We start from the raw sequence: 12,149 nt of genomic DNA, 5'->3' as shown, positions 1-12,149 counted from the left end.
TCGTATGTTTCAAAAAGGTATACAAGAGGATAAGATAATGTCAATCACAGGTCATCGAAGTGCTAAGGCACTGAGTGTTTACAAGGAAATGAATATTTAACAGGAAGAGGAGATTTGTGACATTATCCAGCCAAAGAGGAAGAAGAAAGATGATGATCAGGAACATAATGATTGTCAAAATAAGGAAAAAGCGTCAGCCTTCACTTTCAGTAATTGTAGTGTAACCTTTAACTACAAATAAGTGAACTTGAATAGTTACTCAATGACCATTTTCATTATTTAACCATTTTTTGTATTTGATGGTTGATATTGATTTACATTTAATTCTCATTATGATTGATTATGTAAACTTGTGGCTTATCATTGCATGGCTTCCCACCAGTGGTCTCCATATCATTTGAACACCTCATTCATATCATTAACATCAAACAGAATTATTCATGAATGGTTTAAAATGACTTGTATCATGGACGAATTTCACAAATACGTACCAAGAGATGTTCATTATCACATCACTTTGCTGAATGGAGATACAGAGAAAGAAACTACAGACAAGTTACATCAAGCGTGATTTGGAAGTGATGAATTGACTGTTGCCAGAGTGTGTTCTGCAAATGGGATGAGGCAAATGCATGACACAATAGAGAAAAGATGCAAGGCTTGATCCCAGTTGTAGAAGATTTGAATGCTCGAGTTACATTGTGACAGGTATGCATGATTCCGTTTATTCAATGTAACATTGCAAATGATATAGGTACTATTCAAATGACTACTGAAGAAATCCTCTGGAGGGCAGCTAGGAACAGAGATGCAACTAGAGAACTTGATAAAGACAACTTCAGTTCCAAAGGACCTAAAGCAAAATCTGAAAGCAACTGAGGACTTTTTGTCAAGAGTAACGGTGGGATGTCATTGCTTCTGCCAAGAGTATTTTGAGAACCAGTGATGGCACACCTACTGTACATGAGGTTTCTGCTAAAATTGTTAATCAGGATGTATGGTTATTAAGTGTACCACTGACACTGATAAATCAGATGCCGTAACTACATACACATAAGAGTTAATAACTTTCACTTTACTATGGCAAGATTTTCACAATGCAATCAGAGAGGGAGATGGAGACAGGATAATGATGCTGTGGAAATTATTACTAATTCTTGCAGCAGGTATGAATATAAAAAAGTAGCCATTATTTGGCTTCTACAGTATCATTACTTCTTTTCGCCACTTGAAGGTGAACATCAAGATTGATCAACATACACTGTCGAATTGGATGCAACATTTCAAGTAATTTGCATCTTAAACATGTGAATGGAAGGTGTAAAGTTGTTATACGTAAATTACAGTCAAGCATACAAACAAACACCATTGTCCATGCAGCTAAGTTTATTGGAATTGTTCATCAAAATTAATTTGTGACCAGTTTGACAGAGAAACGGCTAACAGCAAGCAGGGATCTGACAAGCTTACAGTACCTTCAAGTTGTAAAGATGCATCATTGATAGTAGATAGCTTGGAGGAGGAGCCTAGTGTTTTGATCAACAAACCAAATAGAGACCATTCCTGCGTTAAGTTAAGGGACTCAATCTTAAATAATTTTAATAAGGAGTCAATAACAGACAAAATTATTCATTTTGTTTGAAAATTTTTATGAATGAATTAAAAATTTGAAGTCAAAATACAATGCATGAGTAAATACAGTTGTTACATTTACAATGGAGGAACTTGCATCACAACATTTGCAACTAGTATCTAAAGTACTTTCAGTATAGAACAAGAAAGCACTGTACAGTATATGTCGCTGGGAAATAGTAGTATTGGTTCCATACTTATCCATTCTTGGATCTATAGAAATTCGTCCTTTTTATATAATTAAGTAGCATAGCTTTGCATCTGATTCCTTCCTGCTGTCCCTTTTTCGGGAACATACTCTTCTACGAAATGGGGTAACTCCCAATGATATCAGTGTGTTATATCGGGACAATCTATGCCTATACCAAAAGAAGAAGTAGCTATTATTTTCCGAATGTGAGATGATTCTTTTATAAATTCGGATAGTACTTCTTTTGTATGATCGAGCCTGGCTTCTGAATACAAATCAAGGATACGGTATTTATGCTTGTTAGGATAACCATGAGGATAGGTTTCATATGAACGAAGTTTTCTTCTAACATGTCATACACAATTTTGCAGTCTTCATAAAAAACAGAATATCACAGTCTTAGGATGATTCAATTTATTACTCCTGACACTTTCTGCAATATCTCTTGTAAATTGACCAAAACTGATACGTTTCACAGACAAAAAGATATTATCTCGACATTGGGCCCTCCTACAATCACAACGTTCTTCATTGCTAACTGCCTAACAACAACAACATAAGTTGATTGTGTCACAGTTGCTCTTGTAGTTAATAGTGGAATATTAGGCATGCTGCTACGAAGTTAACCCAAGTCAGCAAATGATGTTCGAAATTTGTCACCCCTATACAAATCATACAACATGAAACAATAACTATGATTTACCATGCCTTGATGCAATGAGCTTCATCAGTAGCAAGAGTATCCATTCTATTGTTAAATCTCTGTGGCAACAGCCTATCTCGATACAGAGGATTTAAAGTAATAATCTCCAGAGTTATTAATGTTAGTGGTACATTGCCACTAATTATTGTCCTGATGATATCTCTATCCTCCTGTACCTCAGCAATGCATTTAACTTCAATACCTTTTGCTCTTGAACTCCATCACTGATCCATCATTAGTGAATTTAATGTTAAAACACAGATCACAATACACTCTCCATGCTCACGTCCTTTAATAGAAAGGAGTGATTTTCTAAAATAGTAACCAGTAAGACTTACCTAATAAAATATGAAAGGATCCCATAAACCATTGACATCCATAGCCTGTAGGAAGAACACAAAAGACATCTTTTCTATTAAGCACAGCAAGCACAGCTTCTTTTTGCTTATCCATAAGAGTAATTTTATGTTTAATTGTCTTCAGCCTGAGACAGTGCCTATTGTGGCTCCATACCACAATGATTCACGTGGCGTGGTTACTGATAGTGTGCATGCCTTAATACATTGCTATGAGTAGGATGTAAATTAAGTACTCTGATAAATAAAAATCAGAATTTTTACCTAGCATTGATTGAATAAATTACTGTCATCACAAGTGAAAAATCTAAACTACGGATGATTAGTTTGCTATTGCATTCTTTAATTTTTGTGATGCATTACCATAAAAAATAATGAAATTAAAATATTAATGTATACTTGTTTGATTTTAAAAGTAAAAGCATGGATGCATGTCTTTAGTATATATACATTTTTAAAATTTTGATCTGATTATGTTACATTGTTAGGAATTGTCAGTAGGGCCAACTCGCACACTTGCGTAGGCTGGAACTAAGCAGTTAGGTTGTCATTCTTTCATTAAACTTTGTCATGTTAAAGGAATCAGTAATCCTTCATTACATGCTGCAAAGTAGGGTTAAAATTTATGTATTATTTTTTAGAATAATTATTTTTTATTAATTAACTTTTATTATTATTAATTGAATTAATAATTATTATTATGATTGAACTCAACCCCCTTGTTTCTTTTATTTTTTGACAACCCCACCTTTTCTTATTTAAAGAAATTTTTTATTTACTTGTTTCCATACTATTATGTTCATTGATATTAATTAACTAGGTTTAAAAATCCATTACAGAATATTTAATAAAACTTCTCCAAGATATTAATTTTTGGCTACTTGTGCATACACAAAATAAACATAGCACATCTAGAAACTTGAAAATTTGAAATAATATTGAAATTCATAGCTAATAACTAATTATTTATGTGACGTACTATCCTGTTTTGGTTAATAATCTTTAATAACCATGCCTGATTTCCCGCTCAACTGCACTTTGTCAAGTTTGTCACTTAGCAGTACAGTCCTTACTTTAAAGTTTAGACCTTAGTGAATTTGCAATCAGGCATCAGACTACTTTTTAATATTTGTTATTCGTACTTTGCAAGCAAAAAGTCAGTTTATCCAACCTCTAGCTTATACACTATATATACTTGTATGTATCTTTTTCATAGTATGAGTTGGTCACCAAGCCCAGATCTGGATAGGAGAGAGGAAGATCCCATTCTGCCTCCTGGAGGAGATCCGGCAATCCCTCCTGGAGGGGCACCAGCAATCCCTCCTGGAGGAGCTCTGGCAATCCCTCCTTGAAGGGTTCCGCCAGTCCCTCTTGGAGGTTCACCCGTAGTCCCTCCTGGAATGGCTCTGGGAGTCCCTTCTGGAGGTGCACCCGTTGTCCCTCCTGGAAGGACTCCAGCAGTCCCTCCAGCAGGTGCACCTGTAGTCCCTACTGCAGGGGCTCCAGTAGTCCCTCCTACCCCAGCACTGCCTTTGCTGCACCAGCAAAGGCAGCTCATTATTGCCCAATTGAGGGCTGTCAATAGACATATTGTAAGTCGTTACTATGAGGTACTAAATAATATTCCACAATAGTATCTCAATCTACCAAGACGACCTGGCAGGGGCAGGGGTAGGGGAAGGAGGCCAAGACCTCAAGTTGGAACAAAAAATTATAACTTTTACTAACTACATGTATCATAACTTTATTATAATAATAGATGTAGACATAATAATAAAATAATCAAAATGTCAATAAAGAATGCACCAGCGTTAAGCCAAGATTAAAATACATTAGCAATGCACAGTGTTTGACAAGACAAAAATGCTCCAATGCTTTAGTTTCTATTAATATTCCTAGAAGAAAAATACACATTATCATAATGCATGATTTATGAAATAAATAATACCTATGTAGCCATTAACGTGGACATATTGATTATGTACATGAACATGCACAGTGTTGTCATTCATAATCTACAAAAAAATAAAGACAAACATCTTTTAATATGCTTACTAATTCTATACTGAATTAAGATTTTTTATGAGACTTGCATTGAGCAAATTCATATAAATACAGAACAAATAAATACTTTCCAATGTGCAAACAATTGTTGTTTGTTAATGAGAATATGCATGCACATAATGTTATTATAATAAACTAACAATCATCAACGAAAGATACGCTGGCAAACAATAACTTATTGTGAGAGTACTTACTGTGGCCATGCTTATAATGACATACCCATCAGACGAATATACATGTAACCATAAATCATACCCTATAACAAAATACATAAGACACTTTCGAATCTCACAATATTTAATTATGCTACATATTCCATTCCTTAGACTACAGTAATGTAAAACCTATGCAGGCACCTCCTGCAGTGTGATAAAAGTACTCATCAAGGACCTACAATAAAACATTAAGTTCCATTTAATAATGAAATAAATTTAGTTACAACAATCAAAATCAAGAACTGCCTTTAATTATTATTGCACATTACAATATCAAGCAATGAAAATATTGCCGAATAATCACATCCCTTCCAGCTGTCATTACCTGTAAAGCATAGTAACATAAACACATCAAATGCGAGCAATGTAAACACGTGGGCTAATAATAACAATAGTACAAACAGTAATGGTGAACAAATTTTATTACCAATCACATGGAACTTTTGTATTCCTTGTAACTCCATTATAGTACATACGTACTTACAACAATATTTTTTTGTTAATGTGAACATGTACATATTTACAACAATCATCAACAAAAGATGCGCAACATCAGCTGGCGAGCATTTAATATGCGCACAGCATTGATGGCAGCATCATTCAAATGCGCAACATCAGCCGGCAGGCATTAACTTAATAATGCGCACTGCATTGATGGCAGCATTATGCGCAACATCAGCTGGCAAGCATTTACATATATGTAATGCACACAGCATTGATGGCAGCATTGACATGTATGATCATCATTAATATATGTACCAAATCACTGTTTGAATGATACATGTATAATGAGAACTTTTATTTTTACTCTAAATTTTTCTTGTCCTTCAAAATTTGTCAGCAGCGCCCTTGATCCATAAGCACCTGATATTTGTTATAAACATGTAGTACAAGCCGCAAACAAGATCGGGAATTGATAATGACAGCTTCCTCCTTTCCTCACCCTCTGTCCTCACAAATGATAGCCACACAAAATTGAATCAATGCTAAACTCTAATAAACAGTAAACCTCTTTCACACCCTCTCCCTGTCCATTATAGCAACAAATACTCAATATTCACTGTTATACATTGATAAATCTCACATCCTGAATGCAGTTTGATCACTTTATACTGAGCAATAATAGGTGGATATGCACCACTGGTTTTCACACACACTCACATTGCACATGCAGTGAAATAAAAGTCACATTAAACAACCAATGTTTTAAAGATGATGGACCTCCCATTCACCATACCCACTTTCCATCAACAATCGATGCTTTAAGAAATATTAATAGACTTAACTGCTTTGAAATGATTAGTACCAACATGCTTCAAATAAAAAGCAGGTGTAGTAGTATCACAAGGAATGCCATACAACTCCTGGGTTCCATATCTAGCCCAGCCAACAAAAGTAGGAGTGAGTGAATATGAATATATGGTTATGCATAATAATGCTGTTAGTGTAATAATTTCTGTGTCAGTGGCCCACACATAATTTCTATACATTTTTGACTTATTTATGTAATCATATATGCTTGAATATCTGGTTGCAATTAATGTACTATTAAACAATTCTTCTTCAAAGTTTGGCATATTACTAAAGTCCATTTGTGTTCACCTGAGCCCTCATTTTCTTGCTGTAACTTTTGTCTTACAAGCTCTATTATAACAATAAACATACCAGTGCATTCTTCTCCTTTTGCCGCATCTATTGCGATACTGAAGGAGTAGCTTTAGCTCTTTAGCTCCAAGTTGGTTGTATAACTTATGCAGAAAGTACAGCCATACTTTTTACAATATTATTGCATTGTGTTAATTATTGGGTGGGGTCTGTAATCACTTCCTGGGCTCAGGTGAATGCAAATGGACTTCAACAATTGCTCTATGAAATTCATAATGCTGAGAAATGGACCCAGTAATGAGATATGAAAGGGCATAAAATAAACAGTTCCCATCACCAGGGACATCAAGAGTACTATTAGGAACTCTTTCATCTGACAGTGGTGTTGTTGGACTACCAGGTAAGATTCTAGCAGCTGCTACAAACTTAAGGTTCAATATCTCACACCACCTTCCTTGAACTTCTTCATTAGCAGGGTAATAAACATAATCCCTTTGTCTCCTCCTTACAATATCTGGGTTGGGAGGCTCTTCATAAATAAAGATGACATCATCATCTTTTTTTGGATTACTTGTCTTTAATTTAATGCTTGAGAGTTTTATAGATACAATCTGACTACAACTACAATCGTCACTTTTTATAACACACTTTGTTTTATCATCTTTCGGTTTACATTTAATGTTTCAGAGTTTTATAGATACAATGAGACTACTACAACTATCATCATTTTTGACAATAAATTTGGTTTTTAGGTCTTTCAAATTAATTGAAACAATTAATTTATCATCTTTTCTTGAGCGAGGCAATACCAAAGCACTATTGTCAGTACTACTGTCTACATCAACTTTTCTTTTTTGAAGGCAAGGCTTATTTAAAGCATTATTGTCACAAATTTTACTCTTTTTGGGGCAATTAGACTTTTGTAAATCAGTACTCTTACGTTTATTGCTACTAACGGTACTGTTACTAGTACTTTGTACATGACTTACAGACACCTTGGCATTCTTACTACAAGGTTCACCATCATCAATTATACCAGTCACTTGAATCTTTCTCTTCTTTCCTTTACTTTTCTTGATTTGAGGTAAGTCATTCCGAAATTTACTTCTGAGGCGGTTAATTTCATTAATGCACGGATTACTAACGTTAACAGAGAGAGGATCAAATGATAATAAATGTAATCCATTTAATGTACGTACACGAGACAATGCAACATATGCCATACCATCCCCAAAAACATCAGTAGATAAATCAATAATGGCTGTATCTAGTGAGAGGCCCTGACATTTATGAATAGTAATAGCATAAGAAAGTATAAGGGGAAACTGTTTCCTTTGTATATACAAATTCTTAGATAGCATAAATCTAGATGTAACCATTTCTATGTCACAAGGTACATCAATATGATCAAATTTGATTGATATACGTGTAGCATAAATACCCATTACTTACCAATGGCACCATCATTTAATCCTACAGTCACATCAATATTACGTCTTAGCATTACTCTACAGCCTACTGCTAAAGACAATACAGTTTCTAAACCAGCTGTTTTGCTTGGTGAATCTTTTGGTTTCTCTAATTTTTTTTCTTGTTTTTTGTCAAATTTTGCTGTGCTGCCACTTTCATCAACAACATCAACACATGCTAATTCGATTTTCGCAGTTTCTAGACTTTTTAACATTAATTCATTGATTTTTTAGCAGGTGTCTACCTTAGAAAATAGGCAGATGGGAGGATTTGTTCCTTCACTTTGCAATTCCTTATATTTTTGTTGTATTGAAACCTTAAATACGCGACTCTTAAGCGTATCAATAGTTTCATCAGTCAGACAGCCATGCCTAACAGAATCAAGCATCTTAAAGAAAGTTTCATCTCCTTTTTGTCGCTCATTGATTGCTAGTTCATCATTTTCTACTGTTTCTTTCCATATGTTAACTGCATTTGCTGCTCCAAGTCTAGTTTTTACTAGTTTGTTGCTAATTTTTTTAAATACTGGCCTACCATTAACTGGTGGCAATTGTAAAAGGTCACCTACAAATAAAATATTTTTGGATCCAAACCATTCATCAGTTCCAAATATATCTTCTAAGTGCATGTGTAAGTATGCTAGATTTAGATTGGATACCATAGATACCTCGTCTACTATTATAATTTTTAAATTTTTAAGTGTCATTTATTCTTTTCTGAGCTTCTTTACTCAAAGCCCAATATCCAGCTGTCTTGGCCTCATGCTCTATCAGTAGCTGAAATAACCTATGTATTGTTAGTCTACCTACATTAAATGCGGCTATACCTGTTGGTGCTACTATAGCACACACGATTTCACCACTTTTTGGATGCCATATGTCATCCACTAGGCATTTTATTGCCTCTATCAAAAACGATTTACCAGTTCCACCTACACCACTAATAAATATCCTTAGCGGTTTGATATTATCTAATCTAAGTAGTCTTGAAGACTCATTCTCTAATAAATCTTCACGTTCTTTTTGACTTAAAAGATGACTTGTAATTTTATCAAAAATTCTTTTTTGATCTAGATTAAGCATTGCCTCTCTTTGCTCTAATGTTTAATTAGGTACATTAAATGCATGTCAGCAATATCAGCTACTGCTTCCATTATTTCACCCAGTAATTGAGGCTCATCATCTTCCTTGTTATCAGGAAGGTCTTCTTCAGTGAAACCGGCTTTATTTCTTGCATCGACTATTTTCTTCCAATTACGTTCAGCTTCTAATAATTTCTGTAGTTTGTTGAAATGATTTTCAATGCCACGTATAGATGCTTCTCTGTGACGCCTAAAAGCTTCTTCCATTGTTTCTCCTTCCATTACAAGTGTGCTCTCGTCTCTAAAAGGCACAAATAAAAATATTAGCGAGTAATAAAAATCGTGTCTTTCCGTTTCTTGCATAGGATTAAATTTCCTATGGTTCGGAAGGACTGGCTTTGATCAAAGTTTGTATTCTCTTTCTCCATTTTCTCCTGTTTTATCAAATTTGTAATTAGCAACAAATTCATAAAGAGATACATCTTCCATGTTATTTGGTCTTGTTGGATAAAAGTCTTCAATTATGCTAGGATTAAAGATGTCTTTTGATGATCGATACATTTTAGTTAAATATGAATAGTTTTTGATTTTTCTGCTCCTCTTATGAGGCAAGTACACATTAACGTACTGTACAGTTACTGATTTCATGTATAAGCTTTCATCAAGAAGAAGATTGCTATCTTCATACCGTCTCACTTCTTTAGCTCTAAGTAATTTTTGGCCGATTTTCCAAAGCCTGCTGTATATGTTGTCACAGCTGCTGACTTCAACCCATAAGTCCTGTGCATGACTCTTTTCTGCTTTAGTGACATATCCAGTTACCTACTCTGTTAAGGAAAGACTCCTCTCAGCTAGGTATTGCAAGTCCAAATTTGCACGCCACAATTTCAGCAGTAAAGGGTTATAGTCGTTGACTCGAACTTTTTCATTTCGTTTGAGATAATATATTTTATTGCATGATTTCAAGCTATTTTCAACATCATTGATGCAAATACTATCTCTTACTGGCCTAGGAAAATCAAATCAGCATCTAGATACATAGGTCTTGCCAACTTTAATATTTCGCTTGCAGTATTTGCTGCACTTGTGCATTTGGTATTTTGTTACCAAAAAATTTAAATCAGGCGACGTATTACTATCTGGTATATGACAGGTAATTCTATCTTGTATGAAAGAACAGACTTCTTCTGGACAATCACTACCGACAACAGGAGCATTTTTAATCCATAGGAGGATGGGATAATGAGGTGCTCCATGCATTTGACATTCTTTTTAAAAATAATATTGTTCTACTTTGCCTAGAACACCTCTCTGGAGAATGACTATGTTGAAGAAATCCTCTTAAATTTGTATGAAAATTGTCGCGATACTGAAACAGGGTCCTCAGTACATAATCTAGAAATACTATATGATTGTGGTGCATTAATCACTTTTCTTAAATATTGCGCTATATCAGCTGAATCATATTCAGCACAACTTAATGTTAGGAAAAGTGTTGGTGAGCCATACTCAGCAATTATTGCTTTGACTTTACCTTTCACACGGAACCAATATTGATTTGTGCCCCATATTGGAGCCAACATGGTACTTAAATTGCCCTCAAATTCTTCATCTAACACATTTATTTTTTCTAATATTTCAGCAACAGTTTGACCAACGTTGCCCCTTGATGTTTTTATTAAATTATATATGCCAGTTTTTAAGGCTTTGTTAATTTTTAATCCATAATAGTGCAGATAATATGAATGATTTCTACAAAATTGGGAATCTTTGTTTAAAAGTCTAGATTTTATGTATTCACTAAATGATAAAGTCTGTGCTGGATAGCTTTGTCTGGGATGATGCTCTCCATATTGTCCAGTAGGAAATAAAGTAGGAAAGCATAACAAATCAAGATGCTCTTGCCTATTGTCTATAGGCGCTTCTTTTACATTCATTAGTTTATATTGACTGATATCACAACCTGTTGCAATTTTACTATCAAGATTTCTAATCGTATATCCCGAAAGGCCTTCTAAATCTTGATCATTTGCTTTTTCAAGCATTTTACAAGTAGTATTGCTAACTACTTGTATAACATTTTTAGACGATTCGTCAATTGAATCATCATCTACGTTTCTATAAAGCCAATTTATTTCTTTCAATTTTCTTAGTGCTGCTTTTATTTTATTCACATCAACTAAACTACGCCAGACATTATTTGATTTATTAGGCTGTCCATTAATAATAACATAAAGTTCTGGATTAGGCAAATGATTAGAATCTATACCAATCTCATTTAATCTTTCCATTGTTTTTTCTAATGGAAGAGGTAAATAAAACATTGCACCTTTAAGGGCCTTCAAAGAATTATATGTAGGCACTTTTAAGGTGTGTGTACCTAGCCTAATAATTGTCTGAAAACACTTGGCCCTCTGTATTAACTGGCAACTTAAAGGATCCAAATTTTCCAATTCTTTGGGTAGTGGCTCACACTTTAACCCATTGAGTACACAACGTGCTGGAACTTCATTTTTCCAAATAATAGGTTTACAATGATTACAATTATACTTAACTTTATTTAATGCCGTAGGATCATTTTCTCTAATGTAATCTAATAGGATATTCCAAACATCGCTATCTAAATTTCTAGCTTCAGTGACAGACTTTTTTCTTAAAAGCCTCTCACAGCTGCAACAAGCATTAATAGCCTGATCAGACAAAGCTTTCTTAAACTCATCAATAGCATCTGAATACTGAAAATAAAGTACATTATCTAAGTTTGGTATTCTAAATGGGTCATCTTCTTCGCCATCATTTATAGCATAATACACTTTGTCATATTCAGTCTCAT

Source organism: Amphimedon queenslandica, unplaced genomic scaffold (genome assembly GCF_000090795.2).
Source record: "Amphimedon queenslandica unplaced genomic scaffold, v1.1 AMPQUscaffold_13517, whole genome shotgun sequence".
NCBI lineage: Eukaryota > Metazoa > Porifera > Demospongiae > Haplosclerida > Niphatidae > Amphimedon > Amphimedon queenslandica.
Note: the sequence above shows the minus strand (reverse complement) of the source record.